The 22,786-nt window shown below is 40.8% G+C and overlaps 3 non-coding genes across 3 annotated transcripts; all 3 read right to left on the reverse strand.

Moving 5' to 3' along the window:
* Nucleotides 1-10,226: 10,226 nt before the first annotated feature.
* On the reverse strand, nucleotides 10,227-10,299 carry TRNAF-GAA (transfer RNA phenylalanine (anticodon GAA)). The gene has a single exon. It is a non-coding gene; the product is annotated as a tRNA-Phe (tRNA).
* A 6,311-nt stretch (nucleotides 10,300-16,610) lies between these two features.
* On the reverse strand, nucleotides 16,611-16,683 carry TRNAS-GGA (transfer RNA serine (anticodon GGA)). Its single transcript has one exon. It is a non-coding gene; the product is annotated as a tRNA-Ser (tRNA).
* Nucleotides 16,684-17,192: 509 nt separating this feature from the next.
* On the reverse strand, nucleotides 17,193-17,265 carry TRNAF-GAA (transfer RNA phenylalanine (anticodon GAA)). The gene has a single exon. It is a non-coding gene; the product is annotated as a tRNA-Phe (tRNA).
* Between the last annotated feature and the right edge of the window lie 5,521 nt (nucleotides 17,266-22,786).

Consider the following 22,786-nt stretch of genomic DNA (forward strand, 5'->3'; position numbering starts at 1 on the left):
ATGTTTGAATGCATCTAAGGTTACACTGCATCAGTTGCAACAATTGGTGGGAAAGTTGAACTTTGCCTTGAGGGTGATCCCAATGGCCCGCCCCTTTTCCCGCTCAATTGCCCAGGCGATGGTTGGGCTGAAGGAGGGTCATCATCGCACGAGGTTATCGGCTGAGGTCCGCCAGGACATGCGGATTTGGTTAGCATTCTTGGCGGACTTCAATGGCCGAGTCATCTGGAACAAGCCAGCCGTGTCCTCCGAAGAGTTGGGGCTATGGACAGATTCAGCCGGAAGCATAGGCTTTGGCGCCATCTTCGGCACAAAATGGTCTGCACAAAGGTGGCCCCCATGGTGGCACGAGAAGGGGCTGACGAGTAATATCGCTTTCCTTGAACTATTTCCCATTCTGGTGGCCCTGAGAACATGGCCAGAAGGTTTCAGAAATCATTCTGTCGTGTTCTGGTCCGACAATATGACCGTTGTAGAATGCATCAATAGCCAGGCAGCCCGTTGTAAATTGATTTTGAGGCTGCTCAAAGAAATTGTCTTACTGTGTATGCGACTGAACGTGATATTCAGAGCAAAACATGTCCCGGGGGTGATGAATCAGGCTGCTGATGCACTGTCTCGTTTTCACATGCAGGCTTTCTCGGGTTTCCTTCCTTCAGCGGACCCAGAGCCGGCACCCTTCCCCGAAGCTCTCTGGTCTCTCGGTGCCCCGAACTTCGTCACCTCGTGGGAGAGAGTCTAGCACCCAGGACAAGGAAGGCATATGAAGGGGCGTTTCAGGCCTATTTAGCCTTTTTGGGGGCAGAGAGAAGGGGACTTTGGGGTCTGGAAGAGTGGGTAGTACATTTTCTGATGTCACTACGTAGGGCTGGGAAGTCGGTGGCTACGGCCCAAAGGCATCGTGCCGCCATTTCCTTTGTTGCCAGGGCCCATGGCATCCAGGACCCGACAGCGTCTTTTACAGTACAAAAGGCGCTGCGTGGGTGGCAACGCCTAGAGGGTCGCAGAGTAGACGTGAGACGACCGATAGGTCTAGATAGGTTGTCCCTGTTACTGGCCACACTCCCTAACACATGTTCGTCTCCTTTCGAGACCTGTTTGTTCCGGACTGCATTTACGCTAGCATTTCACGGGGCTATGAGGATAAGTGAGCTGGTTGCAAGGAACAAACAGGATGTGGCGGGGGGCTTGTGCAGGGAACATGTTCAGATCAGGGGCGATGCGATGATTGTCTCCTTTCTCAGGTCCAAGACCGACCAAGATGGGAGGGGGGACTGCACGATCATTCGCAGGACCCCCGGGTCATCCATGTGTCCGGTTCAGTGCTTAGAAGATTACCTAGCACGAAGGGTGGCATCATGGGGGGGGACATTGTTGAGGCATGCAGACGCCACCCCGCTGACGAGGTTTCAGTTTCAGCGGGTGCTTGCAATGGCCATTGCCGCAGCGGGCTTGGACCCGGGCGAATTTGGGACCCATTCCTTTCGAATAGGGGCTGCCACTGAAGCTACAGCCAGGGGTCTTAATGTAGAACAAGTGAAACGAGTGGGGCGTTGGTCCTCCAATTGTTATAAGAGGTACGTGCGATTGCACATGTTGTGAAGCTGTAATCATGTACTCACGCTTCTTGTCTTTTGTTTGTTTTCAGTTGCGCAAGCCTACGCGGCAGGGCGGACTGTACAGTCGACCCAACACCAGGCCAGCGGTCGCACATCACCGGCTGTGAGGAAGGAGGTGTGGGTCGTGGGCCACTCATACGTGAGACGGGCCGCAGACGTATTCAAAGCAGGTGACATGATTCACGTACCTGGGGAATACGGGTACAGAGTGTCCTTCTACGGAAGGGGCGGTCTCTGTATTGACCAGTTTCAAGCATTCTTTGAGGGTTTGTTAGAGCGGATGAGGTCACCGCCGTCCATAGTCATAGTACATTTGGGGGGCAATGATTTGGTCACCACCGGTAGACGACTTCTCCTCGAGGCTATGCTTTCCACGGTAAGTTGGTTAGCAAGGAGAGTTCCGGGGTGCATAATTGCGTGGTCTCATATGATCCCACGAAAAGTGTGGCGGGGGGCTATCTCGATCCCTGCTTTGAATCATTCTGTTAGAAAATTGAATAACAAAGTGAGTAGGTTGTTCCGTTCCAAGACATTGCATTCGATCTCGCATAGTTGTATTAATGATGACAGTATGTATTTGGGGGATGGTGTGCATTTGTCGAGGGTGGGGAATGAGTTACTCATAGGAGACTTCTTAGCTTGGTTAAAATCGTTAAAACAAGACCTTTAGGTAGGAGTTTTGTGGGGGGTCCGGATAGCCGGTCAACTATCCGGACCTGTGGCGGTAAGGTCATGATCGGTGAGCACTAATTGGTAGATCCCTATGAGTGGGCGTCACCCAACACGGATGGGAGCGCTCGGGAGAGGTGGCCATTGGCCCCTCAATGGGGAGGCGGTCCCGTCTAAGGGCGGGTCGCCGGAAGTAAAGGAAAGGCGGTCAAGGCCCCTTCCTTTGTAGGAGGGGTTACAGCCCCCTCCTGGGGAATTTCCCGGGGCCTGTGTCATCTGCGACGGCAGATGCGGTAAGTTGTGTGGGGTGGGGGGAGGTCCACGATACCTTCTAGATACCACACACAAGTCTTAGAACGACCTTTAAATGGCGTCGAGTCTTAAGTGCCCCCGTCAAGTCAAGGGAAATTGTTAGTAGTTGCACTTGAGGTAAGCCTCTGTGCTGTCGCCCCTCCCAAGTGGGAGGGGTAAGTCTCGTTAGGGATCTTGACACCGGTTATGACCTTGCCGTTGGCCCTTAAACGTTAGGATGTACAATTTCAGTGTTTTAGAGAATGTTTTTGTAGGATGCTAGTTCGGCTAGGAGAACCTCTGTATTAGAGAATATGTTAAGGTTAGCCAAACATCGCAATGTGATAATGAAATTGTACATAACATGAAACGTTTAATGTTTTAATTTTTTGTTTTAATAAATACGGCCGGGAGGGTCACTCCCTCCCACATCCAAAAACTTTAAGAACTGTTTCCGGTTTCCCTCCTTTTGGGGATTGTGTTGAGAGGGGGTGGCGGGTATCTCAGCCATATGGAAAGGGGCGACCACTCTTTCCCCCCGAACGTATGGCGGAGTGCCTCGATCCCCCCGGGAAGCCATTTTTGGGCGGGAGGCGCGTCTCGGCTGGTATGCCCGAAGCGGCGTAGCCAGGGCGCGCTTTTTCCCGCCCTAGAGTGGGCTGGCCTAGACACCGACGTAGCCAGCCCCGCCCTAGGGGCAGGCAGGGGCGGGTTCTCGCCCGCCCTGAAGACGGATAAAAAGAGACGCAAGACCAGATGACGTCCTCTTGTTCTTGTGCTCCGAAGCTGCACCTCCTTGCTACCCGTGAGCTCGGGACAGAACGAAGAGCCAATTTTGACCCACCCACCAGCCCCTGAGGACAGCAAGTTGTTGTGCAATAAAGTGATTTTTATAAGTATGTTTTCCGTTTCGTTGACAGGCTGTGAAAGTATCAGTTTGTTGTAGATCATAATAAAGTATGGTGAATATCGTGTAAGTTGTTACGATTAAAATGTTTTGATGTAGTGTTGCATTTTAAGCATGTTCTTTCGGTCGTAGCGACCAATGTTGTCATAGGTTTGATTAAGAATTGTCGTATTTATTTTGGTAGGCGGTAAGGTCATGATCGGTGAGCACTAATTGGTAGATCCCTATGAGTGGGCGTCACCCAACACGGATGGGAGCGCTCGGGAGAGGTGGCCATTGGCCCCTCAATGGGGAGGCGGTCCCGTCTAAGGGCGGGTCGCCGGAAGTAAAGGAAAGGCGGTCAAGGCCCCTTCCTTTGTAGGAGGGGTTACAGCCCCCTCCTGGGGAATTTCCCGGGGCCTGTGTCATCTGCGACGGCAGATGCGGTAAGTTGTGTGGGGTGGGGGGAGGTCCACGATACCTTCTAGATACCACACACAAGTCTTAGAACGACCTTTAAATGGCGTCGAGTCTTAAGTGCCCCCGTCAAGTCAAGGGAAATTGTTAGTAGTTGCACTTGAGGTAAGCCTCTGTGCTGTCGCCCCTCCCAAGTGGGAGGGGTAAGTCTGGTTAGGGATCTTGACACCGGTTATGACCTTGCCGTTGGCCCTTAAACGTTAGGATGTACAATTTCAGTGTTTTAGAGAATGTTTTTGTAGGATGCTAGTTCGGCTAGGAGAACCTCTGTATTAGAGAATATGTTAAGGTTAGCCAAACATCGCAATGTGATAATGAAATTGTACATAACATGAAACGTTTAATGTTTTAATTTTTTGTTTTAATAAATACGGCCGGGAGGGTCACTCCCTCCCACATCCAAAAACTTTAAGAACTGTTTCCGGTTTCCCTCCTTTTGGGGATTGTGTTGAGAGGGGGTGGCGGGTATCTCAGCCATATGTGCCGAAACCCGGGATGGAACCAGGGACCTTTAGATCTTCAGTCTAACGCTCTCCCAACTGAGCTATTGTGGCCTGCTTATAGATGTGGTCTTCATACTTTAATTTAAACCATTTAACAAAATAGATGCAGGACCTGGATTTTTAACCTCATATGGTAGAGATATGTTTTAAGGAGTCCTGTATCATTCCGCAATTAACTGGTGCAATGGGCAAATAGCAGTTTTGGGATCTAGGTTAGGTAGTTGTTTTTTTAACTCTGAATGGACTAGCACTATATTACCCAGATATATTTGGCATGAGTAGGTAAGCAATGTCATCTGACTACTGACATCTGTTTTCAAGGGGAGGTGGAAGGTAATGCAGACAAGAGTTTACTTTACAAAAAAGCATGAAATGGGAAATATTCATTGTCAAACCTGAAGGTAAGAAAGGTGGAAGCATGTTTAGAAGGAGGACATAAAACAAAGTCTATGTTAAATTGATTGTGTTGTAGATCAGTTGGAAAAAATGTGATGAATAGAGAAAAAGTACTACAGCTGATTCCAAGACCTATTTTGTTAGAAGCAAGGAACCTCTCAACTGTGCCGAAACCCGGGATTGAACCAGGGACCTTTAGATCTTCAGTCTAACACTCTCCCAACTGAGCTATTTCAGCCTGCTTATAGCTGTGGTCTTCATACTTTAATTTAAACCATTTAACAAAATAGATGCAGGACCTGGATTTTTAACCTCATATGGTAGAGATATGTTTTAAGGAGTCCTGTATCATTCCGCAATTAACTGGTACAATGGGTAAATAGCATTTTTTGGATCCAGGTTAGGTAGTTGTTTTTTTAACTCTGAATGGACTAGCACTATATTACCCAGATATATTTGGCATGAGTAGGTAAGCAATGTCATCTGACTACTGACATCTGTGTTCAAGGGGAAGTGGAAGGCAATGCAGACAAGAGTTTACTTTACAAAAAAGCATGAAATGGGAAATATTCATTGTCAAACCTGAAGGTAAGAGAGGTGGAAGCAAGTTTAGAAGGAGGACATAAAGCAAAGTCTATGTTAAATTGATTGTGTTGTAGATCAGTTGGAAAAAATTTGATGAATAGAGAAAAAGTACTACAGCTGATTCCAAGACCTATTTTGTTAGAAGCAAGGAACCTCTCAACTGAGCCGAAACCCGGGATAGAACCAGGGACCTTTAGATCTTCAGTCTAACGCTCTCCCAACTGAGCTATTTCGGCCTTCTGATAGCTGGGGTCTTCATACTTTAATTTGAACCATTTAACAAAATAGATGCAGGACCTGGATTTTTATCCTCATATGGTAGAGATATGTTTTAAGGAGTCCTGTATCATTCCCAATTAACTGGTGCAATGGGTAAATAGCATTTTTGGGATCCAGGTTAGGTAGTTGTTTTTTTAACTCTGAATGGACTAGCACTATATTACCTAGATATATTTGGCATGAGTAGTTAAGCAATGTCATCTGACTACTGACATCTGCGTTCAAGGGGAAGTGGAATGTGATGCAGACAAGAGTTTACTTTACAAAAAAGGACGAAATGGAAAACATTCATAGTCAAACCTGAAGGCAAGATAGGTGGAAGAAAGTTTAAAAGGAGGACAGAAAGCAAAGTCTATGTTGAATTGATCATTTTGTAGATCAGTTGATAAAAATGTTGATAGAGAAAAAAGTACTACAGCTGATTCCAAGACCTATTTTGTTAGAAGCAAGGAACCTCTCAACTGTTCCGAAACCCAGGATTGAACCAGGGACCTTTAGATCTTCAGTCTAACGCTCTCCCAACTTAGCTATTTCAGCCTGCTTATAGCTGTGGTCTTCATACTTTAATTTGAACCATTTAACAAAATAGATGCAGGACCTGGATTTGTAACCTCATATGGTAGAGATATGTTTTAAGGAGTCCTGTATCATTCCCCAGTTAACTGGTGCAATGGGTAAATAGCATTTTTGGGATCCAGGTTAGGTAGTTGTTTTTTTAACTCTGAATGGACTAGCACTATATTACCCAGATATATTTGGCATGAGTAGGTAAGCAATGTCATCTGACTACTGACATCTGTGTTCAAGGGGAAGTGGAATGTGATGCAGACAAGAGTTTACTTTACAAAAAAGGACGAAATGGAAAACATTCATAGTCAAACCGGAAGGCAAGATAGGTGGAAGAAAGTTTAAAAGGAGGACAGAAAGCAAAGTCTATGTTGAATTGATCATTTTGTAGATCAGTTGATAAAAATGTTGATAGAGAAAAAAGTACTACAGCTTATTCCAAGACCTATTTTGTTAGAAGCAAGGAACCTCTCAACTGTGCCGAAACCCAGGATTGAACCAGGGACCTTTAGATCTTCCGTCTAACGCTCTCCCAACTGAGCTATTTCGGCCTGCCTATAGCTGTGGTCTTCATACTTTAATTTAAACCATTTAACAAAATAGATGCAGGACCTGGATTTTTAACCTCATATGGTAGAGATATGTTTTAAGGAGTCCTGTATCATTCCCCAGTTAACTGGTGCAATGGGTAAATAGCATTTTTGGGATCCAGGTTAGGTAGTTGTTTTTTTAACTCTGAATGGACTAGCACTATATTACCTAGATATATTTGGCGTGAGTAGGTAAGCAATGTCATCTGACTACTGACATCTGTGTTCAAGGGGAAGTGGAATGTGATGCAGACAAGAGTTTACTTTACAAAAAAGGACGAAATGGGAAACATTCATTGTCAAACCTGAAGGCAAGATAGGTGGAAGAAAGTTTAAAAGGAGGACAGAAAGCAAAGTCTATGTTGAATTGATCATTTTGTAGATCAGTTGATAAAAATGTTGATAGAGAAAAAAGTACTACAGCTGATTCCAAGACCTATTTTGTTAGAAGCAAGGAACCTCTCAACTGTGCCGAAACCCGGGATCTTTAGATCTTCAGTCTAACGCTCTCCCAACTGAGCTATTGCGGCCTGCTTATAGCTGTGGTCTTCATACTTTAATTTAAACCATTTAACAAAATAGATGCAGGACCTGGATTTTTAACCTCATATGGTAGAGATATGTTTTAAGGAGTCCTGTATCATTCCGCAATTAACTGGTGCAATGGGCAAATAGCAGTTTTGGGATCCAGGTTAGGTAGTTGTTTTTTTAACTCTGAATGGACTAGCACTATATTACCCAGATATATTTGGCATGAGTAGGTAAGCAATGTCATCTGACTACTGACATCTGTATTCAAGGGGAGGTGGAAGGTAATGCAGACAAGAGTTTACTTTACAAAAAAGCATGAAATGGGAAATATTCATTGTCAAACCTGAAGGTAAGAGAGGTGGAAGCAAGTTTAGAAGGAGGACATAAAGCAAAGTCTATGTTAAATTGATTGTGTTGTAGATCAGTTGGAAAAAATTTGATGAATAGAGAAAAAGTACTACAGCTGATTCCAAGACCTATTTTGTTAGAAGCAAGGAACCTCTCAACTGTGCCGAAACCCGGGATTGAACCAGGGACCTTTAGATCTTCAGTCTAACGCTCTCCCAACTGAGCTATTTCAGCCTGCTTATAGCTGTGGTCTTCATACTTTAATTCAAACCATTTAACAAAATAGATGCAGGACCTGGATTTTTAACCTCATATGGTAGAGATATGTTTTAAGGAGTCCTGTATCATTCCGCAATTAACTGGTACAATGGGTAAATAGCATTTTTTGGATCCAGGTTAGGTAGTTGTTTTTGTAACTCTAAATGGACTAGCACTGTATTACCCAGATATATTTGGCATGAGTAGGTAAGCAATGTCATCTGACTACTGACATCTGTGTTCAAGGGGAAGTGGAAGGTAATGCAGACAAGAGTTTACTTTACAAAAAAGCATGAAATGGGAAATATTCATTGTCAAACCTGAAGGTAAGAGAGGTGAAAGCAAGTTTAGAAGGAGGACATAAAGCAAAGTCAATGTTAAATTGATTGTGTTGTAGATCAGTTGGAAAAAATTTGATGAATAGAGAAAAAGTACTACAGCTGATTCCAAGACCTATTTTGTTAGAAGCAAGGAACGTCTCAACTGTGCCGAAACCCGGGATTGAACCAGGGACCTTTAGATCTTCAGTCTAACACTCTCCCAACTGAGCTATTTGGGCCTTCTGATAGCTGGGGTCTTCATACTTTAATTTGAACCATTTAACAAAATAGATGCAGGACCTGGATTTTTAACCTCATATGGTAGAGATATGTTTTAAGGAGTCCTGTATCATTCCCCAGTTAACTGGTGCAATGGGTAAATAGCATTTTTGGGATCCAGGTTAGGTAGTTGTTTTTTTAACTCTGAATGGACTAGCACTATATTACCCAGATATATTTGGCATGAGTAGGTAAGCAATGTCATCTGACTACTGACATCTGTGTTCAAGGGGAAGTGGAATGTGATGCAGACAAGAGTTTACTTTACAAAAAAGGACGAAATGGAAAACATTCATAGTCAAACCTGAAGGCAAGATAGGTGGAAGAAAGTTTAAAAAGAGGACAGAAAGCAAAGTCTATGTTGAATTGATCATTTTGTAGATCAGTTGATAAAAATGTTAATAGAGAAAAAAGTACTACAGCTGATTCCAAGACCTAGTTTGTTAGAAGCAAGGAACCTCTCAACTCTGCCGAAACCCGGGATTGAACCAGGGACCTTTAGATCTTCACTCTAACGCTCTCCCAACTGAGCTATTTCGGCCTTCTGATAGCTGGGGTCTTCATACTTTAATTTGAACCATTTAACAAAATAGATGCAGGACCTGGATTTTTAACCTCATATGGTGAGATATGTTTTAAGGAGTCCTGTATCATTCCCCAGTTAACTGGTGCAATGGGTAAATAGCATTTTTGGGATCCAGGTTAGGTAGTTGTTTTTTTAACTCTGAATGGACTAGCACTATATTACCCAGATATATTTGGCATGAGTAGGTAAGCAATGTCATCTGACTACTGACATCTGTGTTCAAGGGGAAGTGGAATGTGATGCAGACAAGAGTTTACTTTACAAAAAAGGACGAAATGGAAAACATTCATAGTCAAACCTGAAGGCAAGATAGGTGGAAGAAAGTTTAAAAGGAGGACAGAAAGCAAAGTCTATGTTGAATTGATCATTTTGTAGATCAGTTGATAAAAATGTTGATAGAGAAAAAAGTACTACAGCTGATTCCAAGACCTATTTTGTTAGAAGCAAGGAACCTCTCAACTGTGCCGAAACCCAGGATTGAACCAGGGACCTTTAGATCTTCAGTCTAACGCTCTCCCAACTTAGCTATTTCAGCCTGCTTATAGCTGTGGTCTTCATACTTTAATTTGAACCATTTAACAAAATAGATGCAGGACCTGGATTTGTAACCTCATATGGTAGAGATATGTTTTAAGGAGTCCTGTATCATTCCCCAGTTAACTGGTGCAATGGGTAAATAGCATTTTTGGGATCCAGGTTAGGTAGTTGTTTTTTTAACTCTGAATGGACTAGCACTATATTACCCAGATATATTTGGCATGAGTAGGTAAGCAATGTCATCTGACTACTGACATCTGTGTTCAAGGGGAAGTGGAATGTGATGCAGACAAGAGTTTACTTTACAAAAAAGGACGAAATGGAAAACATTCATAGTCAAACCGGAAGGCAAGATAGGTGGAAGAAAGTTTAAAAGGAGGACAGAAAGCAAAGTCTATGTTGAATTGATCATTTTGTAGATCAGTTGACAAAAATGTTAATAGAGAAAAAGTACTACAGCTGATTCCAAGACCTGTTTTGTTAGAAGCAAGGAACCTCTCAACTGTGCCGAAACCCGGGATTGAACCAGGGACCTTTAGATCTTCAGTCTAACGCTCTCCCAACTGAGCTATTTCGGCCTTCTGATAGCTGGGGTCTTCATACTTTAATTTGAACCATTTAACAAAATAGATGCAGGACCTGGATTTTTAACCTCATATGGTAGAGATATGTTTTAAGGAGTCCTGTATCATTCCCCAGTTAACTGGTGCAATGGGTAAATAGCATTTTTGGGATCCAGGTTAGGTAGTTGTTTTTTTAACTCTGAATGGACTAGCACTATATTACCCAGATATATTTGGCATGAGTAGGTAAGCAATGTCATCTGACTACTGACATCTGTGTTCAAGGGGAAGTGGAATGTGATGCAGACAAGAGTTTACTTTACAAAAAAGGACGAAATGGAAAACATTCATAGTCAAACCTGAAGGCAAGATAGGTGGAAGAAAGTTTAAAAGGAGGACAGAAAGCAAAGTCTATGTTGAATTGATCATTTTGTAGATCAGTTGATAAAAATGTTGATAGAGAAAAAAGTACTACAGCTGATTCCAAGACCTATTTTGTTAGAAGCAAGGAACCTCTCAACTGTGCCGAAACCCGGGATTGAACCAGGGACCTTTAGATCTTCAGTCTAACGCTCTCCCAACTGAGCTATTTCAGCCTTCTGATAGCTGGGGTCTTCATACTTTAATGTGAACCATTTAACAAAATAGATGCAGGACCTGGATTTTTAACCTCATATGGTAGAGATATGTTTTAAGGAGTCCTGTATCATTCCCAATTAACTGGTGCAATGGGTAAATAGCATTTTTGGGATCCAGGTTAGGTAGTTGTTTTTTTTAACTCTGAATGGACTAGTACTATATTACCTAGATATATTTGGCATGAGTAGTTAAGCAATGTCATCTGACTACTGACATCTGTGTTCAAGGGGAAGTGGAATGTGATGCAGACAAGAGTTTACTTTACAAAAAAGGACGAAATGGGAAACATTCATTGTGAAACCTGAAGGCAAGATAGGTGGAAGAAAGTTTAAAAGGAGGACAGAAAGCAAAGTCTATGTTGAATTGATCATTTTGTAGATCAGTTGATAAAAATGTTGATAGAGAAAAAAGTACTACAGCTGATTCCAAGACCTATTTTGTTAGAAGCAAGGAACCTCTCAACTGTGCCGAAACCCGGGATTGAACCAGGGACCTTTAGATCTTCAGTCTTACGCTCTCCCAACTGAGCTATTGCGGCCTGCTTATAGCTGTGGTCTTCATACTTTAATTTGAACCATTTAACAAAATAGATGCAGGACCTGGATTTTTAACCTCATATGGTAGAGATATGTTTTAAGGAGTCCTGTATCATTCCCCAGTTAACTGGTGCAATGGGTAAATAGCATTTTTGGGATCCAGGTTAGGTAGTTGTTTTTTTAACTCTGAATGGACTAGCACTATATTACCTAGATATATTTGGCATGAGTAGGTAAGCAATGTCATCTGACTACTGACATCTGTGTTCAAGGGGAAGTGGAATGTGATGCAGACAAGAGTTTACTTTACAAAAAAGGACGAAATGGGAAACATTCATTGTCAAACCTGAAGGCAAGATAGGTGGAAGAAAGTTTAAAAAGAGGACAGAAAGCAAAGTCTATGTTGAATTGATCATTTTGTAGATCAGTTGATAAAAATGTTGATAGAGAAAAAAGTACTACAGCTTATTCCAAGACCTATTTTCTTCGAAGCAAGGAACCTCTCAACTGTGCCGAAACCCGGGATTGAACCAGGGACCTTTAGATCTTCAGTCTAACGCTCTCCCAACTGAGCTTTTGCGGCCTGCTTATAGCTGTGGTCTTCATACTTTAATTTAAACCATTTAACAAAATAGATGCAGGACCTGGATTTTTAACCTCATATGGTAGAGATATGTTTTAAGGAGTCCTGTATCATTCCGCAATTAACTGGTACAATGGGTAAATAGCATTTTTTGGATCCAGGTTAGGTAGTTGTTTTTTTAACTCTGAATGGACTAGCACTATATTACCCAGATATATTTGGCATGAGTAGGTAAGCAATGTCATCTGACTACTGACATCTGTGTTCAAGGGGAAGTGGAAGGTAATGCAGACAAGAGTTTACTTTACAAAAAATCATGAAATGGGAAATATTCATTGTCAAACCTGAAGGTAAGAGAGGTGGAAGCAAGTTTAGAAGGAGGACATAAAGCAAAGTCTATGTTAAACCGATTGTGTTGTAGATCAGTTGGAAAAAATTTGATGAATAGAGAAAAAGTACTACAGCTGATTCCAAGACCTATTTTCTTAGAAGCAAGGAACCTCTCAACTGTGCCGAAACCCGGGATTGAACCAGGGACCTTTAGATCTTCAGTCTAACGCTCTCCCAACTGAGCTATTTCAGCCTTCTGATAGCTGTGGTCTTCATACTTTAATTTGAACCATTTAACAAAATAGATGCAGGACCTGGATTTCTAACCTCATATGGTAGAGATATGTTTTAAGGAGTCCTGTGTCATTCCCCAGTTAACTGGTGCAATGGGTAAATAGCATTTTTGGGATCCAGGTTAGGTAGTTGTTTTTTTAACTCTGAATGGACTAGCACTATATTACCTAGATATATTTGGCATGAGTAGGTAAGCAATGTCATCTGACTACTGACATCTGTGTTCAAGGGGAAGTGGAATGTGATGCAGACAAGAGTTTACTTTACAAAAAAGGACGAAATGGGAAACATTCATTGTCAAACCTGAAGGCAAGATAGGTGGAAGAAAGTTTAAAAAGAGGACAGAAAGCAAAGTCTATGTTGAATTGATCATTTTGTAGATCAGTTGATAAAAATGTTGATAGAGAAAAAAGTACTACAGCTTATTCCAAGACCTATTTTGTTAGAAGCAAGGAACCTCTCAACTGTGCCGAAACCCAGGATTGAACCAGGGACCTTTAGATCTTCAGTCTAACGCTCTCCCAACTGAGCTATTTCGGCTTGCCTATAGCTGTGGTCTTCATACTTTAATTTAAACCATTTAACAAAATAGATGCAGGACCTGGATTTTTAACCTCATATGGTAGAGATATGTTTTAAGGAGTCCTGTATCATTCCCCAGTTAACTGGTGCAATGGGTAAATAGCATTTTTGGGATCCAGGTTAGGTAGTTGTTTTTTTAACTCTGAATGGACTAGCACTATATTACCTAGATATATTTGGCGTGAGTAGGTAAGCAATGTCATCTGACTACTGACATCTGTGTTCAAGGGGAAGTGGAATGTGATGCAGACAAGAGTTTACTTTACAAAAAAGGACGAAATGGGAAACATTCATTGTCAAACCTGAAGGCAAGATAGGTGGAAGAAAGTTTAAAAGGAGGACAGAAAGCAAAGTCTATGTTGAATTGATCATTTTGTAGATCAGTTGATAAAAATGTTGATAGAGAAAAAAGTACTACAGCTGATTCCAAGACCTATTTTGTTAGAAGCAAGGAACCTCTCAACTGTGCCGAAACCCGGGATCTTTAGATCTTCAGTCTAACGCTCTCCCAACTGAGCTATTGCGGCCTGCTTATAGCTGTGGTCTTCATACTTTAATTTAAACCATTTAACAAAATAGATGCAGGACCTGGATTTTTAACCTCATATGGTAGAGATATGTTTTACGGAGTCCTGTATCATTCCGCAATTAACTGGTGCAATGGGCAAATAGCAGTTTTGGGATCCAGGTTAGGTAGTTGTTTTTTTAACTCTGAATGGACTAGCACTATATTACCCAGATATATTTGGCATGAGTAGGTAAGCAATGTCATCTGACTACTGACATCTGTATTCAAGGGGAGGTGGAAGGTAATGCAGACAAGAGTTTACTTTACAAAAAAGCATGAAATGGGAAATATTCATTGTCAAACCTGAAGGTAAGAGAGGTGGAAGCAAGTTTAGAAGGAGGACATAAAGCAAAGTCTATGTTAAATTGATTGTGTTGTAGATCAGTTGGAAAAAATTTGATGAATAGAGAAAAAGTACTACAGCTGATTCCAAGACCTATTTTGTTAGAAGCAAGGAACCTCTCAACTGTGCCGAAACCCGGGATTGAACCAGGGACCTTTAGATCTTCAGTCTAACGCTCTCCCAACTGAGCTATTTCAGCCTGCTTATAGCTGTGGTCTTCATACTTTAATTTAAACCATTTAACAAAATAGATGCAGGACCTGGATTTTTAACCTCATATGGTAGAGATATGTTTTAAGGAGTCCTGTATCATTCCGCAATTAACTGGTACAATGGGTAAATAGCATTTTTTGGATCCAGGTTAGGTAGTTGTTTTTGTAACTCTGAATGGACTAGCACTATATTACCCAGATATATTTGGCATGAGTAGGTAAGCAATGTCATCTGACTACTGACATCTGTGTTCAAGGGGAAGTGGAAGGTAATGCAGACAAGAGTTTACTTTACAAAAAAGCATGAAATGGGAAATATTCATTGTCAAACCTGAAGGTAAGAGAGGTGAAAGCAAGTTTAGAAGGAGGACATAAAGCAAAGTCAATGTTAAATTGATTGTGTTGTAGATCAGTTGGAAAAAATTTGATGAATAGAGAAAAAGTACTACAGCTGATTCCAAGACCTATTTTGTTAGAAGCAAGGAACGTCTCAACTGTGCCGAAACCCGGGATTGAACCAGGGACCTTTAGATCTTCAGTCTAACGCTCTCCCAACTGAGCTATTTGGGCCTTCTGATAGCTGGGGTCTTCATACTTTAATTTGAACCATTTAACAAAATAGATGCAGGACCTGGATTTTTAACCTCATATGGTAGAGATATGTTTTAAGGAGTCCTGTATCATTCCCCAGTTAACTGGTGCAATGGGTAAATAGCATTTTTGGGATCCAGGTTAGGTAGTTGTTTTTTTAACTCTGAATGGACTAGCACTATATTACCCAGATATATTTGGCATGAGTAGGTAAGCAATGTCATCTGACTACTGACATCTGTGTTCAAGGGGAAGTGGAATGTGATGCAGACAAGATTTTACTTTACAAAAAAGGACGAAATGGAAAACATTCATAGTCAAACCTGAAGGCAAGATAGGTAGAAGAAAGTTTAAAAGGAGGACAGAAAGCAAAGTCTATGTTGAATTGATCATTTTGTAGATCAGTTGATAAAAATGTTAATAGAGAAAAAAGTACTACAGCTGATTCCAAGACCTATTTTGTTAGAAGCAAGGAACCTCTCAACTCTACCGAAACCCGGGATTGAACCAGGGACCTTTAGATCTTCACTCTAACGCTCTCCCAACTGAGCTATTTCGGCCTTCTGATAGCTGGGGTCTTCATACTTTAATTTGAACCATTTAACAAAATAGATGCAGGACCTGGATTTTTAACCTCATATGGTGAGATATGTTTTAAGGAGTCCTGTATCATTCCCCAGTTAACTGGTGCAATGGGTAAATAGCATTTTTGGGATCCAGGTTAGGTAGTTGTTTTTTTAACTCTGAATGGACTAGCACTATATTACCCAGATATATTTGGCATGAGTAGGTAAGCAATGTCATCTGACTACTGACATCTGTGTTCAAGGGGAAGTGGAATGTGATGCAGACAAGAGTTTACTTTACAAAAAAGGACGAAATGGAAAACATTCATAGTCAAACCTGAAGGCAAGATAGGTGGAAGAAAGTTTAAAAGGAGGACAGAAAGCAAAGTCTATGTTAAATTGATCATTTTGTAGATCAGTTGATAAAAATGTTGATAGAGAAAAAAGTACTACAGCTGATTCCAAGACCTATTTTGTTAGAAGCAAGGAACCTCTCAACTGTGCCGAAACCCAGGATTGAACCAGGGACCTTTAGATCTTCAGTCTAACGCTCTCCCAACTTAGCTATTTCAGCCTGCTTATAGCTGTGGTCTTCATACTTTAATTTGAACCATTTAACAAAATAGATGCAGGACCTGGATTTGTAACCTCATATGGTAGAGATATGTTTTAAGGAGTCCTGTATCATTCCCCAGTTAACTGGTGCAATGGGTAAATAGCATTTTTGGGATCCAGGTTAGGTAGTTGTTTTTTTAACTCTGAATGGACTAGCACTATATTACCCAGATATATTTGGCATGAGTAGGTAAGCAATGTCATCTGACTACTGACATCTGTGTTCAAGGGGAAGTGGAATGTGATGCAGACAAGAGTTTACTTTACAAAAAAGGACGAAATGGAAAACATTCATAGTCAAACCTGAAGGCAAGATAGGTGGAAGAAAGTTTAAAAGGAGGACAGAAAGCAAAGTCTATGTTGAATTGATCATTTTGTAGATCAGTTGATAAAAATGTTGATAGAGAAAAAAGTACTACAGCTGATTCCAAGACCTATTTTGTTAGAAGCAAGGAACCTCTCAACTGTGCCGAAACCCACGATTGAACCAGGGACCTTTAGATCTCCAGTCTAACGCTCTCCCAACTCAGCTATTTCAGCCTGCTTATAGCTGTGGTCTTCATACTTTAATTTAAACCATTTAACAAAATAGATGCAGGACCTGGATTTTTAACCTCATATGGTGAGATATGTTTTAAGGAGTCCTGTATCATTCCGCAATTAACTGGTGCAATGGGTAAATAGCATTTTTGGGATCCAGGTTAGGTAGTTGTTTTTTTAACTCTGAATGGACTAGCACTATATTACCCAGATATATTTGGCATGAGTAGGTAAGCAATGTCATCTGACTACTGACATCTGTGTTCAAGGGGAAGTGGAAGGTAATGCAGACAAGAGTTTACTTTACAAAAAAGCATGAAATGGGAAATATTCATTGTCAAACCTGAAGGTAAGAGAGGTTGAAGCAAGTTTAGAAGGAGGATATAAAGCAGAGTCCATGTTAAATTGATTGTGTTGTAGATCAGTTCGAAAAAATTTGATGAATAGAGAAAAAGTACTACAGCTGATTCCAAGACCTATTTTGTTAGAAGCAAGGAACCTCTCAACTGAGCCGAAACCCGGGATTGAACCAGGGACCTTTAGATCTTCAGTCTAACGCTCTCCCAACTGAGCTATTTCGGCCTTCTGATAGCTGGGGTCTTCATACTTTAATTTGAACCATTTAACAAAATAGATGCAGGACCTGGATTTTTAACCTCATATGGTAGAGATATGTTTTAAGGAGTCCTGTATCATTCCCAATTAACTGGTGCAATGGGTAAATAGCATTTTTGGGATCCAGGTTAGGTAGTTGTTTTTTTAACTCTGAATGGACTAGCACTATATTACCTAGATATATTTGGCATGAGTAGTTAAGCAATGTCATCTGAGTGACTACTGACATCTGTGTTCAAGGGGAAGTGGAATGTGATGCAGACAAGAGTTTACTTTACAAAAAAGGACGAAATGGGAAACATTCATTGTGAAACCTGAAGGCAAGATAGGTGGAAGAAAGTTTAAAAGGAGGACAGAAAGCAAAGTCTATGTTGAATTGATCATTTTGTAGATCAGTTGATAAAAATGTTGATAGAGAAAAAAGTCCTACAGCTGATTCCAAGACCTATTTTGTTAGAAGCAAGGAACCTCTCAACTGTGCCGAAACCCGGGATTGAACCAGGGACCTTTAGATCTTCAGTCTTACGCTCTCCCAACTGAGCTCGTGCGGCCTGCTTATAGCTGTGGTCTTCATACTTTAATTTAAATCATTTAACAAAATAGATGCAGGACCTGGATTTTTAACCTCATATGGTAGAGATATGTTTTAAGGAGTCCTGTATCATTCCGCAATTAACTGGTGCAATGGGCAAATAGCATTTTTGGGATCCAGGTTAGGTAGTTGTTTTTTTTAACTCTGAATGGACTAGCACTATATTACCCAGATATATTTGGCATGAGTAGGTAAGCAATGTCATCTGACTACTGACATCTGTGTTCAAGGGGAAGTGGAAGGTAATGCAGACAAGAGTTTACTTTACAAAAAAGCATGAAATGGGAAATATTCATTGTCAAACCTGAAGGTAAGAGAGGTGGAAGCAAGTTTAGAAGGAGGACATAAAGCAAAGTCTATGTTAAATTGATTGTGTTGTAGATCAGTTGGAAAAAAATTGATGAATAGAGAAAAAGTACTACAGCTGATTCCAAGACCTATTTTGTTAGAAGCAAGGAACCTCTCAACTGTGCCGAAACCCGGGATTGAACCAGGTACCTTTAGATCTTCAGTCTAACGCTCTCCCAAATGAGCTATTTCAGCATTCTGATAGCTGGGGTCTTCATACTTTAATTTGAACCATTTAACAAAATAGATGCAGGACCTGGATTTTTAACCTCATATGGTAGAGATATGTTTTAAGGAGTCCTGTATCATTCCCCAGTTAACTGGTGCAATGGGTAAATAGCATTTTTGGGATCCAGGTTAGGTAGTTGTTTTTTTAACTCTGAATGGACTAGCACTATATTACCTAGATATATTTGGCATGAGTAGGTAAGCAATGTCATCTGACTACTGACATCTGTGTTCAAGGGGAAGTGGAATGTGATGCAGACAAGAGTTTACTTTACAAAAAAGGACGAAGTGGGAAACATTCATTGTCAAACCTGAAGGCAAGATAGGTGGAAGAAAGTTTAAAAGGAGGACAGAAAGCAAAGTCTATGTTGAATTGATCATTTTGTAGATCAGTTGATAAAAATGTTGATAGAGAAAAAAGTACTACAGCTGATTCCATGACCTATTTTGTTAGAAGCAAGGAACCTCTCAACTGTGCCGAAACCCGGGATGGAAACAGGGACCTTTAGATCTTCAGTCTAACGCTCTCCCAACTGAGCTATTTCAGCCTTCTGATAGCTGGGTTTTTCATACTTTAATTTGAACCATTTAACAAAATAGATGCAGGACCTGGATTTTTAACCTCATATGGTAGAGATATGTTTTAAGGAGTCCTGTATTATTCCCCAGTTAACTGGTGCAATGGGTAAATAGCATTTTTGGGATCCAGGTTAGGTAGTTGTTTTTTTAACTCTGAATGGACTAGCACTATATTACCCAGATATATTTGGCATGAGTAGGTAAGCAATGTCATCTGACTACTGACATCTGTGTTCAAAGGGAAGTGGAATGTGATGCAGACAAGAGTTTACTTTACAAAAAAGGACGAAATGGAAAACATTCATAGTCAAACCGGAAGGCAAGATAGGTGGAAGAAAGTTTAAAAGGAGGACAGAAAGCAAAGTCTATGTTGAATTGATCATTTTGTAGATCAGTTGACAAAAATGTTAATAGAGAAAAAGTACTACAGCTGATTCCAAGACCTGTTTTGTTAGAAGCAAGGAACCTCTCAACTGTGCCGAAACCCGGGATTGAACCAGGGACCTTTAGATCTTCAGTCTAACGCTCTCCCAACTGAGCTATTTCAGCCTTCTGATAGCTGGGGTCTTCATACTTTAATTTGAACCATTTAACAAAATAGATGCAGGACCTGTATTTTTAACCTCATATGGTAGAGATATGTTTTAAGGAGTCCTGTATCATTCCCCAGTTAACTGGTGCAATGGGTAAATAGCATTTTTGGGATCCAGGTTAGGTAGTTGTTTTTTTAACTCTGAATGGACTAGCACTATATTACCCAGATATATTTGGCATGAGTAGGTAAGCAATGTCATCTGACTACTGACATCTGTGTTCAAGGGGAAGTGGAATGTGATGCAGACAAGAGTTTACTTTACAAAAAAGGACGAAATGGAAAACATTCATAGTCAAACCTGAAGGCAAGATAGGTGGAAGAAAGTTTAAAAGGAGGACAGAAAGCAAAGTCTATGTTGAATTGATCATTTTGTAGATCAGTTGATAAAAATGTTGATAGAGAAAAAAGTACTACAGCTGATTCCAAGACCTATTTTGTTAGAAGCAAGGAACCTCTCAACTGTGCCGAAACCCGGGATTGAACCAGGGACCTTTAGATCTTCAGTCTTACGCTCTCCCAACTGAGCTCGTGCGGCCTGCTTATAGCTGTGGTCTTCATACTTTAATTTAAATCATTTAACAAAATAGATGCAGGACCTGGATTTTTAACCTCATATGGTAGAGATATGTTTTAAGGAGTCCTGTATCATTCCGCAATTAACTGGTGCAATGGGCAAATAGCATTTTTGGGATCCAGGTTAGGTAGTTGTTTTTTTTAACTCTGAATGGACTAGCACTATATTACCTAGATATATTTGGCATGAGTAGTTAAGCAATGTCATCTGAGTGACTACTGACATCTGTGTTCAAGGGGAAGTGGAATGTGATGCAGACAAGAGTTTACTTTACAAAAAAGGACGAAATGGGAAACATTCATTGTGAAACCTGAAGGCAAGATAGGTGGAAGAAAGTTTAAAAGGAGGACAGAAAGCAAAGTCTATGTTGAATTGATCATTTTGTAGATCAGTTGATAAAAATGTTGATAGAGAAAAAAGTCCTACAGCTGATTCCAAGACCTATTTTGTTAGAAGCAAGGAACCTCTCAACTGTGCCGAAACCCGGGATTGAACCAGGGACCTTTAGATCTTCAGTCTTACGCTCTCCCAACTGAGCTCGTGCGGCCTGCTTATAGCTGTGGTCTTCATACTTTAATTTAAATCATTTAACAAAATAGATGCAGGACCTGGATTTTTAACCTCATATGGTAGAGATATGTTTTAAGGAGTCCTGTATCATTCCGCAATTAACTGGTGCAATGGGCAAATAGCATTTTTGGGATCCAGGTTAGGTAGTTGTTTTTTTTAACTCTGAATGGACTAGCACTATATTACCCAGATATATTTGGCATGAGTAGGTAAGCAATGTCATCTGACTACTGACATCTGTGTTCAAGGGGAAGTGGAAGGTAATGCAGACAAGAGTTTACTTTACAAAAAAGCATGAAATGGGAAATATTCATTGTCAAACCTGAAGGTAAGAGAGGTGGAAGCAAGTTTAGAAGGAGGACATAAAGCAAAGTCTATGTTAAATTGATTGTGTTGTAGATCAGTTGGAAAAAAATTGATGAATAGAGAAAAAGTACTACAGCTGATTCCAAGACCTATTTTGTTAGAAGCAAGGAACCTCTCAACTGTGCCGAAACCCGGGATTGAACCAGGTACCTTTAGATCTTCAGTCTAACGCTCTCCCAAATGAGCTATTTCAGCATTCTGATAGCTGGGGTCTTCATACTTTAATTTGAACCATTTAACAAAATAGATGCAGGACCTGGATTTTTAACCTCATATGGTAGAGATATGTTTTAAGGAGTCCTGTATCATTCCCCAGTTAACTGGTGCAATGGGTAAATAGCATTTTTGGGATCCAGGTTAGGTAGTTGTTTTTTTAACTCTGAATGGACTAGCACTATATTACCTAGATATATTTGGCATGAGTAGGTAAGCAATGTCATCTGACTACTGACATCTGTGTTCAAGGGGAAGTGGAATGTGATGCAGACAAGAGTTTACTTTACAAAAAAGGACGAAGTGGGAAACATTCATTGTCAAACCTGAAGGCAAGATAGGTGGAAGAAAGTTTAAAAGGAGGACAGAAAGCAAAGTCTATGTTGAATTGATCATTTTGTAGATCAGTTGATAAAAATGTTGATAGAGAAAAAAGTACTACAGCTGATTCCATGACCTATTTTGTTAGAAGCAAGGAACCTCTCAACTGTGCCGAAACCCGGGATGGAAACAGGGACCTTTAGATCTTCAGTCTAACGCTCTCCCAACTGAGCTATTTCGGCCTGCTTATAGCTGTGGTCTTCATACTTTAATTTAAACCATTTAACAACAATAGATGCAGGACCTGGATTTTTAACCTCATGTGGTAGAGATATGTTTTAAGGAGTCCTGTATCATTCCCCAGTTAACTGGTGCAATGGGTAAATAGCATTTTTGGGATCCAGGTTAGGTAGTTGTTTTTTTAACTCTGAATGGACTAGCACTATATTACCCAGATATATTTGGCATGAGTAGGTAAGCAATGTCATCTGACTACTGACATCTGTGTTCAAGGGGAAGTGGAAGGTAATGCAGACAAGAGTTTACTTTACAAAAAAGCATGAAATGGGAAATATTCATTGTCAAACCTGAAGGTAAGAGAGGTGGAAGCAAGTTTAGAAGGAGGACATAAAGCAAAGTCTATGTTAAATTGATTGTGTTGTAGATCTGTTGGAAAAAATTTGATGAATAGAGAAAAAGTACTACAGCTGATTCCAAGACCTATTTTGTTAGAAGCAAGGAACGTCTCAACTGTGCCGAAACCCGGGATTGAACCAGGGACCTTTAGATCTTCAGTCTAACGCTCTCCCAACTGAGCTATTTCAGCCTTCTGATAGCTGGGTTTTTCATACTTTAATTTGAACCATTTAACAAAATAGATGCAGGACCTGGATTTTTAACCTCATATGGTAGAGATATGTTTTAAGGAGTCCTGTATTATTCCCCAGTTAACTGGTGCAATGGGTAAATAGCATTTTTGGGATCCAGGTTAGGTAGTTGTTTTTTTAACTCTGAATGGACTAGCACTATATTACCCAGATATATTTGGCATGAGTAGGTAAGCAATGTCATCTGACTACTGACATCTGTGTTCAAAGGGAAG

This window comes from Lissotriton vulgaris, chromosome 8 (genome assembly GCF_964263255.1).
Source record: "Lissotriton vulgaris chromosome 8, aLisVul1.2, whole genome shotgun sequence".
Lineage (NCBI taxonomy): Eukaryota > Metazoa > Chordata > Amphibia > Caudata > Salamandridae > Lissotriton > Lissotriton vulgaris.